The 27,452-nt window shown below is 41.9% G+C and overlaps 1 protein-coding gene across 4 annotated transcripts in view; it reads right to left on the bottom strand.

Moving 5' to 3' along the window:
• The window catches only part of CDK14 (cyclin dependent kinase 14), a 677,451-nt gene that overhangs the window by 527,475 nt on the left and 122,524 nt on the right, over positions 1-27,452 (bottom strand). The window contains exon 1 of one of the 4 annotated variants that reach the window (XM_004007703.5): positions 9,880-9,975. The exons of the other annotated variants lie outside the window; for them this stretch is intronic. The gene's annotated coding sequence lies outside the window, so the exon portion shown is untranslated. Of the gene's footprint in view, positions 1-9,879; positions 9,976-27,452 lie in introns of those variants that run through there. 4 annotated transcript variants of the gene reach the window in all.

The following is a 27,452-nucleotide window of genomic DNA, read 5'->3' as shown; positions in this document are numbered from 1 at the left end:
AGCTTGCTTCACAGTCCAACCCTCACATCCATACATGACCACAGGAAAAACCAAAGCCTTGACTAGATGGACCTTAGTTGGCAAAGTAATGTCTCTGCTTTTGAATATACTATCTAGGTTGGTCATAACTTTTCTTGCAAGGAGTAAGCGTCTTTTAATTTCATGGCTGCAATCACCATCTGCAGTGATTTTGGAGCCCCAAAATATAAAGTCTGCCACTGTTTCCACTGTTTCCCCATCTATTTCCCATGAAGTGATGGGACCGGATGCCATGATCTTCATTTTCTGAATGTTGAGCTTTAAGCCAACTTTTTCACTCTCCTCTTTCACTTTCATCAAGAGGCTTCTTAGTTCCTCTTCACTTTCTGCCATAAGGGTGGTTTCATCTGCATATCTGAGGTGATTGATATTTCTCCTGGCAATCTTGATTCCAGCTTGTGTTTCTTCCAGTCCAGCGTTTCTCATAATGTACTCTGCATAGAAGTTAAATAAGCAGGGTGCCAATATACAGCCTTGATGGACTCCTTTTCCTATTTGGAACCAATCTGTTACTATTAATATCCACTGCTGGTAAATGATTTTAAGTAGAACAACTACAAAGATAAGACCAGACACATAAATTCACTTCTTTGTGTTTCATTTTACATTTTCTTTCTCTTGGGGTTTTAGGATTTAGAGAGGAGGCAGACAGGTTCACCCCAGGAACTCCTCTCCTGAGAGCTCCAGCCTCTGTGGATCTTCCTTAACTCTCCAGCCCTGTGTTGTCTCAGTGACAGTATCCGGGGCCTCTTGGCTGAAGGGCTGGTTACGAACAAGCAGCACACAGTGGCAGCCACACTGTGTGACACTGGTAACCCCAGTCCTGTCTACTAAACGCTAGTCATGTCCCTGCATCACGGTCACTGTCGCAACCAAAAACGCCCACAATAAGAACGACACCATTTTTAGACTGTACCTCATAACCTGTCGCTTAAATACATGCCGTCTAATGTGTTTTCATATAAGCTACTATGGAATTTGTTTTCATGCATTTGGTTTATCTGCTGGGGTGGGAGGAGGTGTTTGCCTTGCTCTGTTGCTCATGTGTTTTTACTTCCACAACCAGACTGCAAACCCTTGGGCAGAGAAACCACACCTTCCATTTCTTTCATATTCTCAGAGCTCGAAAGACAGCAGGAAATGGTTACTCTGATAATAGTTATTCAGAGATGGATTGTTTTCCTTATTGTTTCCTTTTTCCTTAGTTTAAGCCTTCCCTTTTAACTAAACATAGGCCATTTCAAAAATGAGTCCTAAGAAACTACGTACAGTACAGTGGGGTACCTTCTGAGACCAGCTCTTTCCCAGTCAATGAAAAGGCTTCACCAGCCACTCCCACTAGCCAGAATTCTGTTACTGGCATTTAACTTTAAAATGCTTATTTTTCTACTGACTGGTTTCTTTGGGGTCTGACCTAATTTCATTCAGTCCTGAATCTGTCAGCTAATGCACACAGCTGAATGGAGAACTCTTGAGGACATCACATTCCTTTATGCCGCTTCAGTGACTGTAGTCTCCTTACGTCCTTCCTGGGCTTCAGTGCTTATCACCAAGAGACTCAATCGTGGTTTTCCTGATTGTGTTATGAAATATGTAGGTAGTCTTCCCAGGAGTTTAAACTTTAATATGCATCACTAAAATGATTTTATTGAGTTGCTTTCCCTTCTGGTATAATTATACACTTGATTTAGACGTAAGAGATTCAGTTTGCTTAAAGGCTGGCATAGACAGAGGCATGTATTTACTGACCTCTAGGTTCTTTATTTTATACTATTTCTACACTGAAAACTAGCCCCAAAAGGTCAAAGGAAGAAAGAAGAAGACATGTGAATTTTTCTGACTCCCACTTGATATGCTGGTTAAAGTTCCACGATTTCATAATGACAAATTTAACATGAAGTTGAATGAACACTCACAGTAAGGGCTGAAATGCCCTCTCTGCTGTTAGTTGTTGTCTGTTTTTTGGAATGTGGTTATTTTGGGTGATCAGGATTTCATCTGGAATAGTCTTTACCCCCGGCTGCCCTCAGTGCGGCAACACAGGCATCACCCAGGACCACAGGCCCCGCACTTACCTCAGTCCTCCCGAATCAGAACCTGCATTTTAACAAGCCACCCAGGGGATTTGTGTGGACATTAAAGTCTGAGGTGCAATGCTCTAACCCACGGAAGAATAATAAAGTCTGCCGCTACAGTCAAATAAAGAACTGAGACTGTGAAAGAAGTCAAGTGTTTGAGAGGCAAACGCTGTTTCAGTCTTTGGGTACAAAATAAGTGATAATCATTTCAACATTCCTTGGGTAGCATTTTTGCTCAAGCTTCCCAACAAACATCACAGTAATTTCAGCTAATTCTTTTATATAATTTTGAACTCTGAAGACAAATTCTCCAATAAGATACACCCAATATTTACATGAATTTTTTAAAGGCAATGGGATGAGAGCATGTGAGGTGTAGAGAAAGAAGACTACCCACAGATTATAAAAACACAAGTAACATTACTTCCTGCTGTAGAAGGAATTATGAATTATGTGTTTCTAATGCAGAAGCCACTGTTTTGCTCTGAACCACTATTATCTGTGATGAAAATAACCACGTAAGTATTCTAAGAACTGAATCCAGAATTTCACTTTATTCTTTATCTACCAGAGTTTATGTGGTAACTTTGAAAAGAAAAAAAAAAAAAAAGAAGACGAACTCAAAGGAAGTCACTTCAGGATCCAGAAATGAAAATTTTAAAGGCACTTATACATGTGAACAGTGCCATGTACTATAAAACAGGTAAAAAAAAAAAAAAAAAAAAAAGCCTTCTGCCTATGAGATATAACTGTTCATTTCCTGCCCTAGTCTAGACAAAGGGCTGGAAGGCCGACTCCCAAACAGAATGCCGGGCAATTCTCTGCAAGTCTGGGCCTCTTTCCTAACTATTTCCAGTAAAAACTTACTAAATATCTCCTAAAGGTCCAGAGGGGGAAAGGAGACGATGTGTGAATTTTCTGCTTCCTACTTGACAACCATAATTATATGCCAGTTCAAATTCCATCAAGGGGCTCCCCTGGTGGTCCAGCAGTTAAGAATCTGCCTTGCGATGGGAGAGACACAGGTTTGGTCTCTGCTGTGGGAAGATCCCACATGCCACAGGGCACCTGAGGACCGGTGCCACAGCTACGGAGCCAGAGTTCGAGAGTCCACGAGCCACAACAGCTGAAGCCCACTCTCCTAGGGTGTGTGCTCCGCCACAAGGGAAGCCACGGCAAGAACCCCGCACGCCGCTGTGGAGCGTGGCCTCCGACTGCTGCAGCGAGACAGCCCGCGTGCAGCAACAAAGACCCACCAAAGCCATAAAAATTATAAACGGATCTTTTTAAAAATCCCGTCATGGAAAAAAAGGGAGCCATGGGTGTCACAGTCATGTCATAAGCCAAATGAACACAGGGTGTGGGAGGTGAAATGCTAGCATCGACACCTATATCGCTTCCCCCCTCCCATCTAGAGCCAGAGGGCCCAGAAATGGACGCATGAAACAAGAACCCGCATGCATGAAACAGGAGTGGCCCTGCTGAGATTCCACAAAGCAAAAGCCTATTCTAACCCACAAAACTCCCACAGCTGCAGTGGGAGCTGGAATACCCACCCTCAATGCAACAGAAGACTCGTGCTACAGAATGTGGCTCACACGGCATGGCTAATTCGTTTCTTCACCAAGACACTGCTCCCTTACAGCTCTTACTCTAGAAAAATGTCTGTTCGTGCAAATAGGGACTTTTCCTCACCTCTTTCATAGAATTTACAGGTTTAAATAGAGCTTTTCTCTTTATTAGGTTTTGTTTGGGGTCCTACCTGAGAAGAAGAAACCTGGCTGTGTTTTCAAAGGACCCCATACTGTGCAGAGGTACAAAATAACCCAGGGAGGGGCGCTGGCTAATACTGGGGCAATGTTAAAAGGTTGTTCATGTCAGAAGCACTAACAACCAATAAAGAGACCAGGCTGAACTCAGAGTCGTAGATGTTTAAAATCAATAGCATGGTCCAGACTGCTTTCTGTACACATATGCTTAGCATTTGAGGGGGTTTTTTTGTTTGTTTTTTTGACATCATGAGAACAAGAGAAACTGCCATGTGTCTCAAAGGCTGTGAAAACAAGAGTCTCAATGCCTTCTGAATTCTGTTTTCTGTTCCTAGCCTTACTGCACCACCCACAGCTTCTTTGTACTAAATTAGCCTAGTTCTTCCTTCATGTTTAAACCTTTCAAATATCTGTAGCTCACTATTCTGTCCCTCATGTAAGATAAAGCATCCAGAAGGTAAAATAACATTAAAAATATAAAGCTGAAACAAGACACTACTGCAGGTACTTACTGATCCATCAGGACCTGAATTTCTTCCCCTGGTAACCATATGAACAGCATTTAAAAATAAAGATTATAAACATGTTTAAATTCCTCCCCTGAAGGAGAAATAAAATTGTGTACTTTCTTCTTCTCTCAAACAGATGGCTGTATAAATAAACACAACTTCTACCTCCTCACCTATAATAACCATTTTTTTAATAACATCTAAATGTATTATTAATGCTTGGGAAATAACAGTGATCAATGTCGAGAGTGATGCTAGAAAGTTTAGAAGTTTAATGGGTTTATTCTAATAAAATAAATCTAGATGCAAACCTCACTGAAGAATTCAGAAATATATAGGGCACCACTCAATATAGAATTGACTTCTGAAGCTCTTAAAATTTTCAGAGAATCATATATGGGTCACTAACCACACAGAGCTCATGAAGAGAAACACAGGGAACAATGAACCTCTAGGTAGAAAATGGAAGTATCTCTCAATGTAGCTTTAACAGCTGGCCCATCTTTTGTAAAGAACTAAAATTTCGACAATAATAAATTTGACAGCAATCCATTAATAATAAAGTCCTGATGGCTTTCATGAGGACTGGTTCTGTAAACCTTTCCCATGACTGACAACATTCAATAGTGAATCCTAACTGAGATATTCAAGGTGAATAGAGCAGAACAGTGGGATACACACGCCCTGCTGTTCGGCTGCCACCTGAAAACAAGCCCCAGTGCTTCCAGGAACATTCCACTGTCAGCTTTGTATTTTTAGCAAGATCTCATTTAGCTATGGAATAAGCCACTGGAGCACATTTGTATCAGTTGGGCCGAAGAGGAACTCTACAGACCATATAATCCTTCCCAAACCTGCCAGGTTGTAACCAGAATACTGGAGAATTATTTCCTTTATTCTCCTTTTATACCCAAACCCAATAACATTAAGAAACTGTCACATATGCTCAATAAACTAGCAAACTGGAGAAGGCTCTTGGGCAAGATTTGATATAAATGGATAGAAAAGAGCGATGGAGATGAAGGATTTCTGGATGGCCATGACAATGATGATGAAGGCTATTGTGTGTGCTCAGTCATGTCTGACTCTTCGTGACCCCATGGACTGTGGCCCACCAGGCCCTTTTGTCCATGGGATTCTCCAGGCAAGAATACTGGAGTGGGTTGCCATTTCCTCCTCCAGGGGATCTTCCTGACCCAGGGATTAAACACGTGTCTCTTGCATGTCTGCATTAGTAGGCAGATTCTTTACCACTGAGCCACCTGGGATGATGGCTATTATTAAACTCTTATTAAATGCGATGCTATTTTAAAAGTTTCATAAGTAGTTTCTCAATTAATCTCTACAACAACCTCAAGAGGTACTATTATCATCCCAGTTTCACAGATGATTAAATTGAGGCACATAAGAGTTAAATAACGTGTCCAAGACCACACAGAGCATGCACAGGAAACGGGAATTATTTCAGGACTTTGACTGTGATGCCCAAGCTCTTGACCACTAGGTTATCTTCCTTACATGTCCCTTGGGACGTAGATCCTGAGAGAAATAAGGAAAGCACAGATCTGACCTGCAACACTTCTCTCATTCTTCTCTTGATACAAAAGCAAAGTGCTTTTAGAACTGAGTAAAGTAACTGCCCTGTGCTTTGAGGTTTTCCGACCCATCCTTGCCACCTCCTCATCACTTCCACCATGTAAATTTAACATGCTTTTGACTAATCTGGCTCTCAATCTTATCAAAAGTTGATCCTCATCAAAAGTCAAGGCTGAAAATCAAAGTATTAGGGTGCATGTGGGTGGGGGCAGAAAGGAAAAGATTTATTAAGAAGAACAGACTGATGGGGAAGATGGGAAGGCTCAGGCCTCTTCCCATATATGTTTGTGTTTCCTGAAGTGAAAGTGTTAGTTGCTCAGTCCAGTTCGACTCTTTGTGACCCTACGGGCTGTTGCCTCTGTCCATTGGATTCTCCAAGCAAGGATACTAGAGTGGGTTGCCATTCCTCTCTCCAGGGGATCTTCCTGACGTGGGGATCGAACCCAAGTCTCCCACATTGCAGGCAGATTCTTTACTATCTGAACCACCAGGGAAGCCCTGTGTTTCCTGAAGAGTATGCTAATGGCATGAATATAAAGTGTTGATTGAACCCATCTAAGAATCATCATATTGGTCAATGGTAGATAAACAGAGGCTCTAGAGCCTTAACTCGGCTTTCTAAAAAAGATCTATGAGAAAGTCATTTAGATTTAATAGTAGCATCAGGAAGAAAGGTGAGAAGGAGAATGCTCCACTGATGAAGCCAGACTTACCTCATCCAATGGAAATCTGCTTAACGGGGCATGAAGCTTATACCCTTTCTCATTCCTCTCTAACTCAGAGGAGATCTGTGATTTGGGGGTTGAGTGTACACTGAAAACAGCACTGGGGAGTGAGAGAGGACTTGCAGTGGCATCAAGAGACTCAGTGGAGTCTCACCCTCCAACTGGCCAAATGAAATGAAGATGAGTCAACTGGTTAAACGACTGACTGCTGAAGTCCCTCCCAGCTCTAAGAGTCTCTGGTTCTGCAAGAGGATCTCAACATGATCAATCTTTGCTTATAAAGTTTTTAATGTAACAGACTAGAAGCAGAGTGGGTAAAATCTGAATGTTCACAATGACAAGAGCCACAGTCCAGCCTTGCGCTATATATTTCAGACGACAGTTGCTTTCTCTAGCAAAAACTTCACATGAAAATCCAGCCAATTACCATGCTCAACTACCAGGCCACGTAAAGAATCCAAATGAATATATTCTTAGATCAGTGTATTTCTGTTCCTCATTCCTACACTTTCCCCTAGGCTTTTCAGCATTTCTAAATTATCCATATTGATTAGATGTCCATAGAAGTCAATATGGGAACTTGCTTTATTGAAATTATATGGCAGGGAGTGGGGGGCACTGCTGTCTTTTCCATATTAAAAAAAACTTAAAGCATACATTAAAAAGGAATGAAATTCTGATATATGGTACAACATGGATGAACCTTGAAAACACACTGGATAAAATAAACTAAACACAAAAGGACAAATACTTTATGATTCCACTTGATATGATATGACATACCAAGAAAAGGCAAATTCACAGACACGGATGTAGACTAGAGATTACCAAAGGCTAGAGATGGAGACCGGGGAGTTATCACTTAATCGACAGAATATCTATTAGGGATGATGAAAAGTTCTGCACTTGGACAGCAATAATGACAGCAAAACATTGGGAATGTACTTAGGCCAATAAATTACCTACCTAAAAATGGTTAAAATGGAAAATTTTGTGTTACATATATTTTTCACCATGATTTTTAAAATGGAAAAAAATCAAGGAATATAGTGTGTGTTTCACAATTGCCCAAAATGAAAAAAAAATTTTAATGTCTCCTTGAACTATTTTAAGGAGTAGATTGTAAGTTTTCTGAGGACAGGGACTAGCTGTGTCTCAGCAGTTACACCGCTACTCAGTAGACTCTCCATAAATGCTTGTTTAATAAATAAATGATTAAAAGATATAAATAGAGGACAATTCTCCGAAGTAGGAAAATAGAAAAAGCATCAAATTTACTTATTCATGAGAAAGTATAACGGGGCATATTCCTGAGAAAAATACCAAAGCTACGATCCCTAAGCTCCTTCAGGGAAGGGAGTATATCTATTTCATCTTTACTTCCTTCACAGCACGTCTTACGATGCCTTATAGAGTAAATGGCTGATAAATGTTTGCAGAATGAGGAATTTTAAAAAGACTGATAGGAAAATCAATCTTATTAACTGCTCTACTATTCTCCTTTTAAAAACTTACTTACTTTTTGCAAACGTACAACTCCTGCCACAGGGTGAAAAAAAAGAAACCTCACAGCTTACAAAAAGTGAAGGTAGAATATAAATAACTAGAAGATATCACTCTCAGGAAAAGAAACAGCACACACAGGGCACATCATGTTCTGAGTAGAAAAAAAAAAGTTGTTTTCTTTTTATTTTAAAGGAACAACTAAAGTATAGAAAAGATAGCTTGTAGTTCATCTCCATTTTTTAGGAAAAAATAAATGGTCAAAATAACAGAAAATTTTCACTATCTTTGGAAGAAAATCCAAATATTCCTTGCCAAAAATTAATGTCTGACCTTTACAATAAATAGTGTGAATACAGAAGAATATTTAAGGTCCCCCTTAAAAAAAATTCTAGTGAACCCAAACATTATCACTAATTCTCTCAACTAGCCTATCAAGTAATCAAGTGTTCTTTCTTAGAAATACTTATGTCACAAAATTACATACAACTGGCTTATGAGCAACATGCCACACCAAGTGACTGATGTTTTTTCTCAACTAATATTCACTATCATCATCATTTACATTTTACACGAAGTACTCAGTTAAAGTAGACATAAGGAGAACATTTTTAAAGCCAGAAAATTCAAATGCCGACATGCTTAACATCCAGTACCTATACAATAGTTGGAACCTTATAAAATCACCAGAACCGTGCAATGTAGTAGTCTCACTTTGAACAATATTAAAACATGTCTTTCAACTTCAACCACCCCCACCCCTAAGACAAGGTGCCCACTAACAAATGGAAATAGGAATTCGACCTCTGCAGAGATCAAGGTTTATTACATTTCTGTGTCTCAGCTGTTATCTTCTCCCCAAGCAGGTGGGCATCATTTTGGAGGCGCCTCTCTGCTGCCCGGACCTTCATGCCTGCAGGAGTTCTCCATTAGCATCCAAAATGCTAACAGTCCACTCAGAGTCAGCGCTTCAAGCAGAACTGCATGAAGGATGACCACTTCTGTATCTGAGAGCACAACCACGCCAGGTGGGAAGATGCAAAATACCAGCACACTGACCTCTGCCAGGCAGCAAACACCTAAAGCAGGTGCATTTCCGTGCTCCAGAAGGGAGGGGGGAGGAGCAGGGAGGAAGCCCCACATCCCTAATATATCAGAGATGTGTACTGCACTCAGAGCCATTCCAGCTAATTCACGGACATCAGTTCATCCAAACGAGAAAAGTGGTCTCCCGTCCTTCACCAGCTCGACTCAGAGGGCATTCAGCCAAGCATAGCCGGGCAAAACAATCCGTAAGACCTCTTTAAGCTATAATAAATAAGATGAGTTGCAGAAGAAATAACATTCAGCTCCGGCAAAGAAGCACAGTCGCAAACCTTTTCCTCATCTTATCGCTGCTCCTGGTGTTTACAAAGTACAAGCAGTAGCCTCGGAAACCTCAAGAGACTCTGCCGTCGGTAACCTCCTGTCAGATCTTTAGTTTAAATAGCCCCTTGATCAACCTGTGATGGGTTCTGGCAGTTAAATAGAAGGGAGTGAGTAAAATGACATGCACAAAATGAATCCTTTTCAAGTTGTAAATGAGTGAGTCAGGATTCAGACTTGCTGAGATGCTCCAAATTAAACCCCCTGCTCTAATTTTAAGCATGCTCCGTCTTACCGTTTTGCTGTTGTCTCTCTCAGGCTCGAATCACCTGGAACTCTTTAGCATGTCTCTAGCAATGTGCTTGCACCAGGCCAGGCTCATACAGCAACTGAATTCACATCTTTCTGCACTAGCAAGCTGAAATGGTACGGCCGTACTACAACCAAGAAAGGGGGAAGCAAAAGCAGGGGAAAGAAAAAAAAAAAAAAAAACCACCCAGAAATACCTAGAGAAGCTAATCTCCATGGAAGAAGACCAAAAATGGTTCAGAAGAACACAAAGGACATGCTCACATTCAGGATCAATAGCTTTAACACTTTAATTTTTGTTCCCAAAAGAATCTCTCTTTTTTTTTTTTTTCCTGTAAACACGATGGACTTGCCTGTGGAGTTCCCAGGAAGACAGAGTAATCCGGGCTCTGCAGCAGCATTGCAGCCAAAGTAACCGTGCATATTCTGTCCAGGCAATTCACAACACTCTGTCTCTTCAGAAAGATATTGATTTGCAATGCAGGGCTGCCTCAAAAGAATGGGAGCCAAACAGATAATGGTGATTGCAGAGGAGGAAAAACATTTAATCAAGGGGATGGACCTCATCATGCTCGATTCAATTTTTTAAAAGCACTGGGGCAAGCCAGTAAGTGTCGTGAGTGACAAACCCATTAAACAGTAACCTGAGGTCCTAGAGAAGGCCAAGTTCAGGCTGCCATCATTTGCATTTGTGCTGCAAAAGCCACTAAAACGTTTACTGTATCTATGTGCATAGATTTCTCATATGCAAATGGGGCATGATGAGAACTCTAAAATAACCATGCACCAAAAAAATGCACAGGTGTGGCATTTACGGAACCAAAGTGATTAAATACATAATAAGGAGCTTGCAGAATTCTTGATGGGAGTTACAGCTCATATGACCCTCAAAAGTAAAATATCAACACAAACCAGATCTCACAATCCTTAGGCTAATTGTGTCAAGTCATGCCACACGGTGCTGGGTGGCCAGCAAAGATCCCAAACTGCCACTCTCATAGCGACCCCTACAGGACAGAGACTGATCTACAACTCACCCTTGTTTAAAGTTATCTCCTATCCTCAGAAGACAGAATTGCAAAAGGGCAAAAATGTAGATTAGGAGACAACCAAGAAATACATTAGGCAACAAATCAGAAAAGTCAGGTATGACATCTGACCTCATAGATATTCACTTAATTAAGAAATCAAAGGACAAGAAGAGGTAACAACAATGTCAAATATTTCTATAGCTCCCAGGACTAGTGCACACTTAGTGACCTCAGGGAGAGAGCAGCATTGAAATATATGAATGCCACGTGCAGACCAGATGGCTGATGGGAAGCTGCTCTCCAGCACCGGGAGCCCGGCCCTGTGCTCTGTGCCGACCGAAAGGGGTGGGAGGGAGGCTCAAGGAGGAGGGGACCCAACGTATACTTGTGGCTGATTCATGGGGTACGGCAGAAACCAACACAACACTGAAAGCAATTATCCTCCAATTAAAAGTAAATTAAGAAAAAGAAATCCCAGGGAAAAGTGTTTTCCCTTTACCCGCTAACTGGTTTAAAGGAATCATCTCCCGCATCCGCTATTCATTCGCAAACCGTCCTCATCTTCATCCTTCTCAGCGACAATGGGAAGACACTGAACTTTTTTTCTGCAACAGCAAAGCTCATCCAAAAATCTTACGAAAAGTTCTTCAAACACAAATAGTATGTAGCTTGCTCTTCACAAAAGCCAAGAAAGTTATCTCCTTAATATCGGAAAACTACCAAGTTATATGCACTTTGCTCTGTGCTGCAGAGTTCATTTCAACAAGTCTCTCAAGAATCTGGAGCTGTGTTTGTGACTGCTCAAGCTCCAGCCCACAAAGACTCTCCTTTCTAAGAACCAACAACATTTACTTGAATCATTTAAGCCTTTGAACCATTAACCATATGCTGCTTCATAAAACTCTCCCATAATACTGGTGTTTTCCCCCTATGAAGGCCATTGAGGAACAAATTCACATCAATTTCATCTTTTTTCTTCTTTTACTCCTCCATAGCACGTTAACACACTGCTACACATCCAGCAAATTTTAAATTAAAAATTAAGAATTAGTGAATCTCCCAACTCCATACTTTAAGGCTTACTCTCCCCTCCCCTATGACTCAATGTTCCCTGACAAAAATCCACGTCAGAAGTGTTAGCTTTAGTTTCTTCACTTAAGTAGTGCCTATGTGTTTTTTCTTTCTAGAGAGTTGGTAGCTAAGGGCATGTACAGTGTTTGTGTTCGCTAAACTATTCTGTATAAAACCCAAGAAACAACACAATACTCTGCTTTATTCTTTCATTTATTCATTCAACGAATAGGCACCGATGCATCCAGCGATGAGCAGCCAGGTTCTCTGCAATCAAAGACTCCTCCTCCTGACTTGGGTGGGTCCTCAGGTAGCTCCTCCCCAGAGCCCTCCGGGGCCTCCCTCTTGCGTTGGTGACCCCTCAGCCCATCACACTGCACTGTTCTTGCTTCACTATCTAGATTATTTGCTTGCTTGTCTTCCTCCCCCACTAGAACACAAACTACTCAAGAGCCTGCAGTTCTACTCACTGGCTCTCCTGTGTTTCCCTAGCCCCCAAAACAGCCTCCGCACCTGTTACATCCATCACTATCACGAGGATCTGCTGATGGCAGCAGTTCAGACCGACGCTGTGGACTCCCGCAGAGTGGAAATGGATGGGGAAGCTTGAGAGGTGTGGGGGGGGAAGAGGAGTGTCACCGAATATATACAGGTAAACAAGGAGCTGGGCCATGCAACAAAAGAAAGGAGAGAGGCTGAAGGTGAAGCCGGGGAAAATTAATCAGTATGCTCATGTTTTACAGGAGGGATTCGCTATCTACTGCTAGGAAGACTATCTTTATCAGGGGACACTGAGGTGTCTATATCAAACCACACCACAGAAGAGCATTAGGAGAGATTAAGATAAAGGGTCTGTCTTCAAAGAGAAGAGACAAAAGTCTTTTGTAAAAACACTATCTCAGTGGACACAGAGGAAAAGGTGGGAAAGAAACCAACAAAAACACTAGGTACTAAGTAAACAAAACCTGATGTCTTAAAATAAGATCTTTTTAATTAAACCTTTTTTAATTAAAAAATTAAAAATTTAAAATTTTTAATTCTAAAAAATACTATGCTCTTCTATAACATTTTAAATATTGCATAATAAACCAAAGCTAATCTTCAATTGACGATGGGGTCAATTATGAGCCAGTGACAGCCAGCAGGCTTTAACAGCAAGCATACAGGGCCACTGCCTCCTGATCTCGATAATCGATATTTGTGAGCTCCTCTGCTTCACTGAGACGGCTCATCCTTTCTTTGCCATTAAGCTTTCCTTCTTACAGCTCTAACTGTGCCACTTCCTTCTACCACCACCACACACCCCTCTCAGTCTTGCCAGAGATTCTTCAACCATCCCTGTGCTGGGCAGCTTAGAGAAACAGGCTTATTAGAACACCGGGTGAACAGAGGTCTGAGTCAAAGGGTATGTTCAAAGCAGAACCAGGAACCTTCTCCTGAGTGGAGAAATATTAGCTCAGGCATTCTACTGACCACAGGCTTTACCATATAGGCTTTGTGGTATTTCTCTGTGCAGAAACTCTTGCTTCGTATCAGCCTACGTGGAGCTAGCTCAGACATATAAGGCTGCCAGATGTCTGACCTTCACACAAGGAGGGCCATACAGGCAGATGAGACCGAAGATTAAACCTGGAGAAAGCAGGTACCTGGAAAAAGGGATGCGGAGGGGGACGGGGGAGGTGGGGGGGTGGGCGGGTAGAAAGTGTGTGTGTGTGCATACGTGCACGTGTGCACCCACATGCTCAGTCATGCCTGACTCTGCCACACCATGGACTGTAGCCCGTCAGGCCCCTCTGCCCACGGAATCTCCCAGGCAAGAATATTGGAGTGGGTTGCCATTTCCTATTCCAGGAGATCTTCCTGACCCAGGGATCGAACCCATGTCTCTTGCATCTCCTGCATTGGCAGACGGGTTCTTCACCACTGTGCCATCTGGAAAACCCAGAAAAAATGAATAGAGAAAGGTTTTTTTAAAAACTGAAAAAAGGAAACATTAAGGAAACTGTTTAAAGATTAGGAAACGGGTTAAGAGAAAAAGGTTACTTTATGCATATGACTCTAATACAATGTCATTTATTTAATGAATTATTATCATTAAATACTTAGGTCTAAAGAGGGGACACAGTTTATTTTGAAAAGCGATAGAGAAAAGATTGAAATTTCCCCAAAAGAGGTTCAATTTCAATAGTTCCATGAAACCCTAGCAATTTCTTTCTACTGTAAACCTTTACAGCGAAATGTTCACATTAAGATTGGTTTGCAAATGTTCAGTAAACCTGTTTTTCCAGTGGTCATGTATGGATGTGAGAGTTGGACTATAAAGAAAGCTGAGCACTGAAGAATTGATTGATGCTTTTGAACTGTGGTGTTGGAGAAGACTCTTGAGAGTCCCTTGGACTGCAAGGAGATCCAACCAGTCTATCCTAAAGGAGACCAGTCCTGGGTGTTCATTGGAGGGCCTGATGTTGAAGCTGAAACTCCAATACTTTGGCCATCTGATGCCAAGAGCTGACTCATTGGAAAAGACCCTGATGCTGGGAAAGATTGAGGGCAGGAGGAGAAGGGGACGAGAGAGGATGAGATGGTTGGATGGCACCACCGACTCAATGGACATGAGTTTGAATGAACTCCAGGAGATGGTGATGGACAGGGAGGCCTGGTGTGCTGTGATTCATGGGGTCGCAAAGAGTCGGACACGACTGAGCGACTGAACTGAAGAGAACCCTTAACTTTTTAATAAGCCCTAAAATCTTTATGACTTAATACTTCTCCTCTGGTGTCAGTCATTACCTAGTTCCCACATATTCATTGAAATATTATTTATTTAAAATACTTTCTCAAATGATGTAACTGACAAGGGATTAACCTCCAACATATACAAACAGGAGGCTTCTCTGGTAGCTCAGAGGGGAAAGAATCCGCCTGCAAAGTGGGAGACCCAGGTTTGATCCCTGGGTTGGGAAGATCCCCTAGAAAAGGGAATGGCAACCCACTCCAGTATTCTTGCCTGGAGAATCCAATGGACAGTGAAGCCTGGCAGGCACAGTCCACAGGGTCGCAAAGAGTCAGACATGACTGAATGACTAACACCCACATACAAATAGTTCATATAAGTCAATATCAAAAAAACAAATAAACGCCCCAATCAAAAAATGGGCAGAAGATCTAAGTAGACATTTCTCCAAAGGAGACATACAGATGGCCAAAGGCACATGCATAGATGCCCAACATCTCTAATTATTAAGGAAATGCAAATCAAAACTACAATGGAGTATCACCTCACAATGGCCAGAGTGGCCACCATCAAAAGTCTGCCAATAATAAATGCTGGAGAGAAGGCGGAGAAAACGCAACCCTCCTACACTGTTGGTGCAAATGTAAATTGGCACAGCCACTATGGAAAAGTATGAAGCTTCCTTAAAAAACTAAAACTAGAGCTACCCTAAGATCCTACAATCTAACTCCTGAGCATAGATCTGAAGAAAACTGTAATCTGAAAAGATAGACACATGCCAATGTTCATTTCAGCACTGTTTACAATAGCCAAGACGCACAAGCAACCTAAATGTCCATCAACAGCTGAAGAGATGAAGAAGGTGTATGTTTATACAATGGAATACTACTCAGCCATAAAAAAATGAAATGCCATTTGCAGCAACACAGAGGGACCTTGAGACTATCACACTAAGTGAAGCAAGCCAAACAAAGACAGATATCATATGATAGCACCATATGTGTAATACGGAAAACACTGATACATGTGAATTTATATACAACACAGAAATAGAGCCACAGACATGGAACACAAACTTACGGCTACCAAAAGGGAATGGGGAGGGATAACATATATACGCTATTACATATAAAATAGATAAGCAACGAGCACCTACTGCATATCACAGGGAACTATACTCAATATTTTGTAATAACCCATAAGGGAAAAGAATCTGAAAAAAACAGATACATATGTGTGCATAGCTGAACCACTTTTCTGTACACCTGAAATAACCACAACATTGTAAATCAACTATACTTCAATCAAAAAAAAAAAAAAAACCCTCAAAATACTGTGAAATGGTGGAGGAGTTTGAACTGAATGTTTAAAAGTCATTTCTTAACCACATACCAAAAACATCGACGTGGTATTCATGGCATTTCATAGAAACTTTGCGATTTTCTCCTTGAGTGATACTTGCTCAGTCATGCCTGACTCTTTGCAAACCCATGGACTGCAGCCTGCCAGGCTCCTCTGTCAGTGGAATTTTCTCCTTAATATTACACAATTTTGAATGTTTTCTAAATTCTGGAGGGAGAAAAATGAACCGATTTTATCAGTAAATTTGGATAATTCCATCAACGAATATTTTTGTTCCTGAAAAACATTGCATTCCGTTAAACTGCACCCTGAAAACAAGGTTATTTATTGGGAAAATAAGATTGAGAACAGACTATTCAAAACCCATGCACCTACAGCACTAATAAAAATAATAATAATAAATCCCTGGAGAAGCAAATTGCAACCCACTCTAGTATTCTTGCCTGGAAAATTCCATAGATGGAGGAGCTTAGGGGGTTATAGTCCATGGGGTCACAAAGAGAGGGACACAACTGAGCAACTGATCATGAGCTTGGCTTCTCATGGAAGATGCACTATTTTCCTGAAAACCAAAGCTATCAACCATCAGAGGATAATTTACCAAAGCTCTATAAATGGTCACAGGACACTCTTTACCATCACAATCTTTTTCGGGGAAATTGCTTGAATATTTTCCTAAGGACATTTCTGCATAAGTGAAAACTCTGAGCTGACTGTAAAAATGTCTATTCTGGGCTCTGTTTATGTGATTAGGTAGGACGCAGACCACTCTAACAGCGTAACAGAAACAACCTTTCCTGTTTTCTCAATATATTTACTTTTCTGTTTGTTGCCGATACATTTTATAATCAATTTACATCTAAATTCATTTTATAATTAATTTACATGTACTTTGACTTTGATAAATTCACTTATTGACTTTAATAATTTATAAACTCTAATGCGATCAAGCAAAACAAAAATCTTAACAAGTCCAAAAACAATGCCAGAGCAGCAGAGCTTTAGGTTACGTTTGCTAAAAAGCAGCACAGAAGGTAGAGAGTCAGGAATCTAAAAACAGAACAGGCTACAATAATTAAGACAGGTTGTATTTTCCTGTATTTCAAAAATCTGAGGTCTGATCACAGTTCTGCTCCAATGCAAGGTTTTAGCCTAATCCCTTTTAGGGAACAATTTTCTTCCTTGCAGTACGTTGTGCATTCCTGAGTGTGTGTCCTCAATTACCCCCGGGTAACAACCTGTTATCGATAAAGGACAGAAACGGTATGGACCTAACAGAAGCAGAAGATATTAAGAAGAGGCGGCAAGAATACACAGAACTGTACAAAAAAGATCTTCACGACGCAGATAATCACGATGGTGTGATCACTCACCTAGAGCCAGACATCTTGGAATGTGAAGTCAAGTGGGCCTTAGAAAGCATCACTACGAACAAAGCTAGTGGAGGTGATGGAATTCCAGTGGAGCTCTTTCAAATCCTGAAAGATGATGCTGTGAAAGTGCTGCACTCAATATGCCAGCACATTTGGACAACTCGGCAGTGGCCACAGGACTGGAAAAGGTCAGTTTTCATTCCAATCCCAAAGAAAGGCAATGCCAAAGAATGCTCAAACTACCACACAATTGCACTCATCTCACATGCTAGTAAAGTAATGCTCAAAATTCTCCAAGCCAGGCTTCAGCAATACGTGAACCGTGAACTCCCTGATGTTCAAGCTAGTTTTAGAAAAGGCAGAGGAACCAGAGATCAAATTGCCAACATCCGCTGCATCATCGAAAAAGCAAGAGAGCTCCAGAAAAATATCTATTTCTGCTTTACTGACTATGCCAAAGCCTTTGACTGTGTGGATCACAATAAACTGTGGAAAATTCTGAAAGAGATGGGAATGCCAGACCACCTGACCTGCCTCTTGAGAAACCTGTATTCAGGTCAGGAAGCAACAGTTAGAACTGGACATGGAACAACAGACTGGTTCCAAATAGGAAAAGGAGTACATCAAGGCAGTATATTGTCACCCTGCTTATTTAACTCATGTGCAGAGTACATCATGAGAAACACTGGGCTGGAAAAAGCACAAGCTGGAATCAAGATTGCCGGGAGAAATATCAATAATCTCAGATATGCAGATGATACCACTCATGGCAGAAAGTGAGGAGGAACTAAAAGCCTCTTGATGAAAGTGAAAGAGGAGAGTGAAAAAGCTGACTTAAAGCTCAACATTCAGAAAACAAAGATCATGGCATCTGGTCCCATCACTTCATGGCAAATAAACAGGGAAACAGGGGAAACAGTGTCAGACTTTACTTTTGGGGGGCTCCAAAATCACTGCAGATGGTAACTGCAGCCATGAAATTAAAAGACACTTACTCCTTGGAAAGAAAGCTATGAGCAACCTAGATAGCATATTCAAAAGCAGAGATATTACTTTGCCAACAAAGGTCCGTCTAGTCAAGGCTATGGTTTTTCCAGTGGTCATGTATGGATGTGAGAGTTGGACTGTGAAGAGGGCTGAGCACCGAAGATTGATGCTTTTGAACTGTGGTGTTGGAGTCAACTCCTGAGAGTCCCTTGGACTGCAAGGAGATCCAATCAGTCCACTGTAAAGGAGATCAGTTCTGGGTGTTCTCTGTAAGGACTGATGCTAAGGCTGAAACTCCAATACTTTTGGCCACCTGAAGCGAAGAGTTGACTCATTGGAAAAGACCCTGATGCTGGGAGGGACTGGGGGCAGGAGGAGAAGGGGATGAGATGGCTGGATGGCATCACCGACTCGATGGACATGAGTCTGAGTGAACTCTGGGAACATGGACAGGGAGGCCTGGCGTGCTGCAATTCTTGGGGTCACAAAGAGTTGGACATGACTGAGCGACTGAACTGAACTGAACAACGTGTGTGCATCTCAGTCTTTGCTTCTCCTTTTCTAATCCCTTTCTAATAAGACTTGTGTTTGCCCTAAAACATATATGGTTTTTACGTAAATATACACACACATCTATGAACTTGATAATTATTCGGGTGATCTATAAAATGCACGGGCATTCCCATGGCCCAACAGAACGTTTTCTATTAACACCCGAGCAGAAACACAACAGGATCGTTGATGTGGTGTGAGGTAAACCGGAGGAATGCAGGTGCAGAAGAGCTGTTGTTATAACCACATTCACAAAAGGACAGTATCAGAGAGTTCCAAACCTGTAGAACGAATGTGATCTGAGAAACGTGAATTAAATCACAAGACTGCAGTGGCCGACACAGAATCCTCAGGCAGGGGATTCGAGAAGAAAGGCAAACGCATTGAGAAAAGACCTGAGGGCTTCCTCCCTTGCTGGGGTCAAGATTCCAGTAAGGACAGGGGCTACAAATCCACAACTATCAAAAGCTTCTTAAGGAACTAAGTCTTTCGTCTTTCTCTCTCTCTCTCTCTCTCTCTTTTTAACTTCTCTAAGTTTTCGAATTAACTATGAAGAGAGGAGAACAATTTTTCTAGTTCAAGGTGAAAAGTCAGCTTTCTTGCTTTTAGGGACTTTATCCAGCTTTCTAAAATTTCACTTGGTTAGAAAATCAGAAAAATCCCCAAATGAAAAAACCTTTCTTTAAAGAGCTTGCCAAACAGACTTACAGAAATAACTTTAAATTAAATTATATTTGGCATTCTTAAGTCTAGAAATAGCCCTAATTTAGGAACTCATATGTACTTTCAAATATTAAAACAGAGCGTTCATTAAGTAATCTTTCCTTTGTCTCATCGAGACACTTAAGAAATAAAATACGATGCTAGACCATGGGAAAAAGTGGAAAACAATGCTGTACCTTCAACAACAAACATTCGTGATAATATGAAGATGACTAAGTAAAGAAACTCACAACTGAAATGAAAACATGTTCTCCTAGGTAATCTAATTAACTGCTGTGGAAAATGTCTTAGTATTGATATTTGCCTTTTCAAGCTAGTACTGATATAATTTAGATCATTCTGAAACCACATGGATGTCATCCTCAAAGAAGAGAAAGCAAATCAAAGTTGATCATTTATCTAAGGAGGAATCACCATGTTACTATCATATTACCACTCCAATCTCACTGGTGCAAGAGAGAATAATGTTTGCTACAACTGAGAAGGCAATGGCACCCCACTCCAGCACTCCTGCCTGGAAAGTCCCATGGACGGGGGAGCCTGGTGGGCTGCAGTCCATGGGGTCACTAAGAGTCAGACACGACTGAGCATCTTCACTTTCACTTTTCACTTTCATGCATTGGAGAAGGAAATGGCAACCCACTCCAGTGTTCTTGTCTGGAGAATTCCAGGGACGGCGGAGCCAGGTGGGCTGCCATCTATGGGATCGCTCAGAGTTGGACACGATTGAAGCGACTCAGCAGCAGCAGCAGCAGCAGCAGCAGCAGCAACTGTGCATAAGTAGCAAGGATATAAACAACTCTGAAATGCTTTAACTTCCCCTTAAAATAGTGACTTCCCAGGAGGTGCAGTGGTAAGAATCCGCCTGCCAGTGCAGAAGATGCAAGAATCACGCTCGCTCTCTGGTTACTGAAATAGCCTACTGAAATAGGCTGATGTTGATGACAGGAAAGGAAGATTTAATAGCAGGCAAAGGTTTCAGCTATCTCATAAACCGACCATATATAATATTTCTATAAACTGTTACTCAATTATCATATATGTTAAAATTACTTATTTATTCTTATAATTTACAGTGGAACTTATACAACTACCATAAGTCATGGAGCATGGCCTATTACTCAGAAGAAGTAGAACCAGTCGTTCTGAATGGCCAGCACGTCTTTTCCCTTTGCCTGGAGTGGAGCCCCCTGACGCCACCCACCACAGTCCTGGTAGCGTTGTGCCCTGTCTAGTAGCAGACAAGAGATCCAACTTGGGCCAATCATTCTCTGGGACTTTTCCAACCAAAACTGAGCTGCACCTCACCTCTGCACCTCTGAGGGCAGCAAAGCAGAGAAAACACCAGCTTATAAGCAGCCGGTGTCGGTGTTCCCAGCCTGTTAAGAGAATCCGGACAGGGATGCTGAACTACCAAGTACCAAGCATAAAGATGAGGGCAAGAGAGAGCACAGATACCGCGGAACCCGCGATCCTAGCCCTTGAAGACCAACCAGCTGGCTGTCTGGCTTTCCAAAGCCTGGCTGTCAAGCCCTCGTGTCTCCTCGGTCACTCTCCTTTCCCGATGGAGAAGGCGATGGCACCCACTCCAGCGCTCCTGCCTGGAAAAGCCCATGGACAGAGGAGCCTGGTGGGCGGCAGTCTATGGGGTCGCCAAGAGTGGGACACGACTGAGCGATTTCACTTTCACTTGTCACTTTCCTGCATTGGAGAAGCAGATGGCAACCCACTCCAGTGTTCTTGCCTGGAGAACGCCAGGGACGGGGGAGCCTGGTGGGCTGCCGTCTATGGGGTCACACAGAGTCGGACACGACTGAAGCGACTTAGCAGCAGCAGCAGCACCTTCCCAATAAATCTCATTTTTTTCTTTAGTGACTTCAAGTTGATTGTCAGTTCTTTGTAACCCAGAGTGCTAGCGTCACTTCACATGGAAATACTTTAGAAGGATGAAGAGCTACTGGGAAACACTAATGTCAGAGCCAGAGCTAAGTAACAAGAGATGTGTTGCTTTAAACTCTAGGAAAAGAGGATTTCAGGCTGATGTTGACTTTAAGGCTGACGTTGATGGCAGGAAAGGAGGGGTTTAATAGCAGGCAAAGGTTTAGCTATCTCATAAACCGACCATATATACTATTTCTATAAACTGTTATTAAATTATCATATATGTTAAAAGTACTTATTTATTCTTATAATTTACAGGGGAAATTATATAACTACCATAAGTCATGGAGCATGCCCTATGACTCAGTTATCTGTATCTGTAGGATACCTGAATGCCTGTACCAGTTACTTCACCCAGGCATCCAAGTTGCTGTAATAGCATTAATTCACATCTAGGCACCTAAAGGGAAATAAACTGACTTACTTATAAATCGTTGGTACCCACAACTAGCTAAGAAATGTCACAGGAATTATGAAAGGGAAATCAGTTTGTTACACCAACCCTGAGCATTAAAGATTTCTAGCCATGAAGGAAAGAGGGTTATTAAAAATTAAAGAACAGCAGGGGGATTTGGGAAAAAGCCACAAAAGGACATGAGGGACTGGTGGAGTCTATACAGAAAGTGCTAAGAAGATGTAAAGGAAACTACATTTTCTGCATTTCATCAAGAAGGATTATTTTTTTTTTCCCTAACTTGATATTAAGCATTCAAGATGAATGAATCTGCCGGTCTCACAGATACTTATACAAATATTAAATATAATACAAGTAACAACTGCCACAGAAGAAGGAAAATAAAATACTAAGGGAGTTCAGAATGAGGGAGGGCTCAGCACGAAGGAGCCTCTGAATGAGGTCAAGCAAAATTGGCAGATTTCCACTAAAGTCATCAAAATTCTGAATACTAGAGTTATACTGAATTTAATAGGTGAAATGTTGGGGAGAAGTATACATCCAGACACTAGCAATGGCCACTCCTAGCACAATAACTGTTATCAATATTTGGATGTAATTTGATAATTTAACAAAGACGCTTTGTAAAACCATAGGAGCACAGCTTAGAAGACTTGACCAACTTCCGTGATTTGAACCCTCGTGAACAATGGTTCTTTTTTCCCCTCTGGTGGAAGATTATCTGGATGGACTCCAGGGACTCCATGTACACGGCCTGCCCATATGGCTCAAAGATGTGTTTTCTCCTAGTTACCGTGGACACAGAAAACCAAATTCTTTTCTCGTAATGCTTAAGGAAAACTGACCTTTGCAAACTGTTGCAACAGCAAGTCACAAGGAACTCAGGGAGCATCTTTACTTCTGAGTCCTCTCTCCAATACTGATTCTAATTTAGGGTTGGTGGAATTTTACTTTTCACAAAACAAAGGCCAAATCTATCTACTTAGTTTTACCAATTCTCCCCTGAAGCATCTGATTGCCTCAATAGTCACTGTTTCTCCTAATCACTGAAGGAAGGTTCAGTCCAGACAAAAGTTCCTTAAAAAATAAAACAAAACAAAACAATTCCATTCACACTTCTTGGATGACGCCATCACAGTTAGTTTCTTATAAAGGCACAGAGTAACTGCAGTGCTTCAATCTGAAACTCCAATCCTTTGGCCACATGATGCGAAGAGCTAACTCACTGGAAAAGACCCTGATGCTGGGAAAGATTGAGGGCAGGAGGAGAAGGGGATGACAGAGGATGAGATGGTTGGATGGCATCACTGACTCGATGGACGTTGAGTTTGAGTGAACTCCGGGAATTGGTGATGGACAGGGAGGCCTGGCGTGCTGCGGTTCATGCAGTCGCAAAGAGTTGACACGACTGAGCGACTCAACTGAACTGAACTGCAGCACAGGCAGGACCACCTGCTTTCAAGGAAGTACAACCATGTAGCAACCCACCTGGAGAATTCTGAAAGAGATGGGAACACCAGACCACTTGACCTGCCTCCTGAGAAATCTGTACACAGGTCAAGAAGCAACAGTTAGAACTAGACAGGGAACAACAGACTGGTTCCAAATTGGGAAAGGAGTACGTCAAGACTGTATATTGTCACCCTGCTTATTTAACTTAGATGCAGAGTACATCATGAGAAATGCTGGGTTGGAAGAAGCACAAGCTGGAATCAAGATTGCCGGGAGAAATATCAATAACCTCAGATATGCAGATGACACCACCCTTACAGCAGAGAGTGAAGAGGAACTAAAAAGCCTCTTGATGAAAGTGAAAGAGGAGAGTGAAAAAGTTGGCTTAAAACTCAACATTCAGAAAACTAAGTTTATGGCATCTGGTCCCATCACTTCATGGAAAATAGATGGGGAAATGAAACAATGAGAGACTTTTATTTTCTTGGGCTCCAAAATCACTGCAGATGGTGACTACAGCCATGAAATTAAAAGATGCTTATTCCTTGGAAGAAAAGCTATGACCAAGCTAGACAGCATATTCAAAAGCAGAGACATCACTTTGCCAACAAAAGTCTGTCTAGTCAAGGCTATGGTTTTTCCAGTAGTCATGTATGGATGTGAGAGTTGGACTATAAAGAAAGCTGAGCGCAGAAGAATTAATGCTTTTGAACTGTGTTGGAGAAGACTCTTGAGAGTCCCTTGGACTGAAAGGAGATCCAACCAGTCCATCCTAAAGGACATCAGTCCTGAATATTCACTGGAAGGACTGATGCTGAAGCTGAAACTCCAATACTGTGGCGACCTAATGAGAAGAATTGACTCACTGGAAAAGACCCTGATGCTGGGAAATCTTGAAGGCAGGAGGAGAAGGGGACAACAGAGGATGAGATGGTTGGATGGCATCACCTATGCTATGGACATGAGTTTGAGTAAGCTCTGGGTGTTGGTGATGAACAGGGAAGCCTGGCATGCTACAGTCCAGAGGGTTGCAAAGAGTCAGACACTACTGAATGACTGAACTGAGCAACCCACCCTGGTTAAGATAATTCCTCTCAGGCGTCTCCGGTGTCTCAGTGGTAAAGAATCCACCTGCCAATGTAGGAGACACCAGTTCGATCTCTGGTCCAGGAAGATCCCACATGCTGCGGAGCAACAAAACCAGTGCAGCCCAACTACTCAGCCCAGGTGCCACAACTACAGAAGCCCTCGCACCTAGGAGCCCCTACAATGAGAAGTCTAGGCTCCGCAGCTGGAGAGTAGTCCCTGCTCACCATGGGGTCGCCAAGCGTCGGACACGACTGAGCGACTGAACTAAACTAAAACTGGAAGGCACACGTTTCAAAAAAAAAAAAAAACAAACAAACGCGGGGTGCTGTTTTGAGATATGCCAATCAGGAAGCAGGACTTCTGAGACTGTACTAAACAAAATGTTCTGCGTGATCAAAGGAGAAATAAAATTCTGATGCACCAGCTTTCAAAATACACACAAATAAATGGCTTTCTTGTAAAAATTTGGAAAATCATCCCTGATCATCTCTATGTAGAAGCAGAGTCTACCCACAGGTGCTAAATCTTCACCAGGTGAACCCACCACCATCCTGCTCTTCCTCTCATTTACAAAAGTATTTCCTTCCCACTCTGGGCAGGTAACCTAAGGTAATACAACTTCAAAACTGCATTTGATTAGTAGGTAAGAAATTTATACATAGAACTCAATACTGAGCTCTCACTGCAATTACCATGAAATTAAAATGAAAATATAAACACTTATACGAAGCAATTTGTGTTAGAACAGTAATATGCAAGTATAGGTGAAAATCCCACCAATCACAGGATTCAGAAGAATACTTCTCCAAGAGATTTCCCTCCAACACACTGAAATGTCAGATGAGCATATAATCGTGTGGACAATTAATTTTAACTAAAAGTAACCCTACCTACGAGAACAAACATCGAGTAGCACGTATCAGCTAATTTTCTTCAAGTATTTAAGTACTTTTCAAATGTTTTTAAACAACTGCCACATCCATCTACCACTTCTTTTTATTGGGAAAACGTCTGATTTGTTTAACTCTGCGTACGTTGGAACGATCCATCCCCTGGAGAAGGAAATGGTAACCCACTCCAGTATTCTTCCCTGGAGAATTCCATGGACAGAGGAGCCTGGGGGGCTGCAGTCCATGGGGTCCCAAGGAGCTGGAAACAACTGGCATGAACATGAGGAATTCTACAAGAATTAGAGTACTATAACTGTCACCAATTTTGTTTCAGACACCGAAGTCCTCTCTAAAAATTTTATTCTGAAATTACTTGTGGTTCACAGAAAATCTCACACAAGGTAGTTCAGCTTTATACAGGTTCAAAGACACCATCTGATATCTAGAAAGTTAAAGATGAAAGTCCCAGTGCAAGTGCACTGAAATCTAATACTTTATATTAAAAGATTTCAGCACCACAAAGAATGTACAAGCTCTCTCTGTCCATGACAATTCTTGTCATTTTTCTATAGGACCTGTAGCCATTAGAGCTAAGGAGTGCTTCAGCTATGGAATGTCTTCTTGTTGTTCAATAAAAAAAGAAAGAGGGGAGGGGAATGAAATTGCCATTATTCCCAAAGTTATCTTCCTCCTTAAAACCTCCCTTGACCGCGGAACCCCTCCCCTCTTCACGTCTCTGTTCCCTTTATACCAAAATTCCTCAGGAAGAATTAATTGGCTTACTAATTGAATTAATTAATCCTAATTGCCTCCAGTGCCTTTTCTCGCTGTTATTGCTTTCTGTTTGTTTTTTAAATTGAGATATAATTGACATATAGCATTTTATTAGTTTTAGGTTTATAACTAATGTGTATTACATATACATACACACACACATATGGCTATATATATACACACACACACACACACACACACACACACACACACACACACACACACACATATGGAAAATAATTACCACACATCGGTTCTGGCAATGGTTTTTGACACCAAAAGTAAATGCAACAATAGCCAAAACTGCCTTTCCTTTCTTCATTTCCTTTTTAAATTTTATTTTTTGGCTGCGCCACTCAGCATGTGGCTCTTAGTTCTCCAACAACCACAGAATGAACTCACACCCTCTGCATTAGAAGCATGGAGTCCTAAGCACTGGCTCCCCAGGGAATCTCAAAGCTCTCTTTCATTCTTAAACTCATTTTACTCAGGCCTCAGACCCCCCATGCCTCCAAAGGTCAGCCATGGCCCCCACCCTGCCAAGGCCATGGTGCAGCCCTGGACCCCTCAACAGTGGCAGACAGACTTGGCCCCTCCTCCGTCCTCAGACTCTTTCCTTCCTCGGGCTCCAAGGCTGGTTTTTCTCGCTGCTTCATGGGCTCTGCCTTCTCAGTCTCCTTTGCTAGAGGCGTCTCTTCCCATCCTCTAAAGATGGAGTTTCATCTTGTCTATGCTGCGGTTCATGGGGTCGCAGAGAGTCGGACACGACTGAGCAACTGAACTGAACTGAACGCTCCCTCCTCAGGTGAGTCACGAGTCACGGGTCCAGTGGTTTAAATAACATCGACACACTGAGGGTTCCCAACATTATACCTGCCACTAACACACTCGATGTCTCTGGCCCAAAACTGGAGAGCCCTCGACTGCTGTGTCTGATATCCCACATCCGACCCAGCAGCTGGTGTGGCTTCCTCGGCTGCACTTTCGGAACATCTCAGCACCTTCACTGATTCCCTCCTGCTCCAAGCCACCGTGGAACTTGACGGGCACAACAGCTCCCTAACTTGTCTTCCTGCTGCTACTGTCCTATCTCTTTCCCTGCCCCAGTCCACGCACAACAACCAAAGTTTTTGAAAATGCCACTGTCTTAAATGCAAATCAAAAC

This window comes from Ovis aries, chromosome 4 (assembly GCF_016772045.2).
Source record: "Ovis aries strain OAR_USU_Benz2616 breed Rambouillet chromosome 4, ARS-UI_Ramb_v3.0, whole genome shotgun sequence".
Taxonomy (NCBI): Eukaryota; Metazoa; Chordata; class Mammalia; order Artiodactyla; family Bovidae; genus Ovis; species Ovis aries.
Note: the sequence above shows the minus strand (reverse complement) of the source record. Positions and strands in the feature narration are given on the sequence as shown.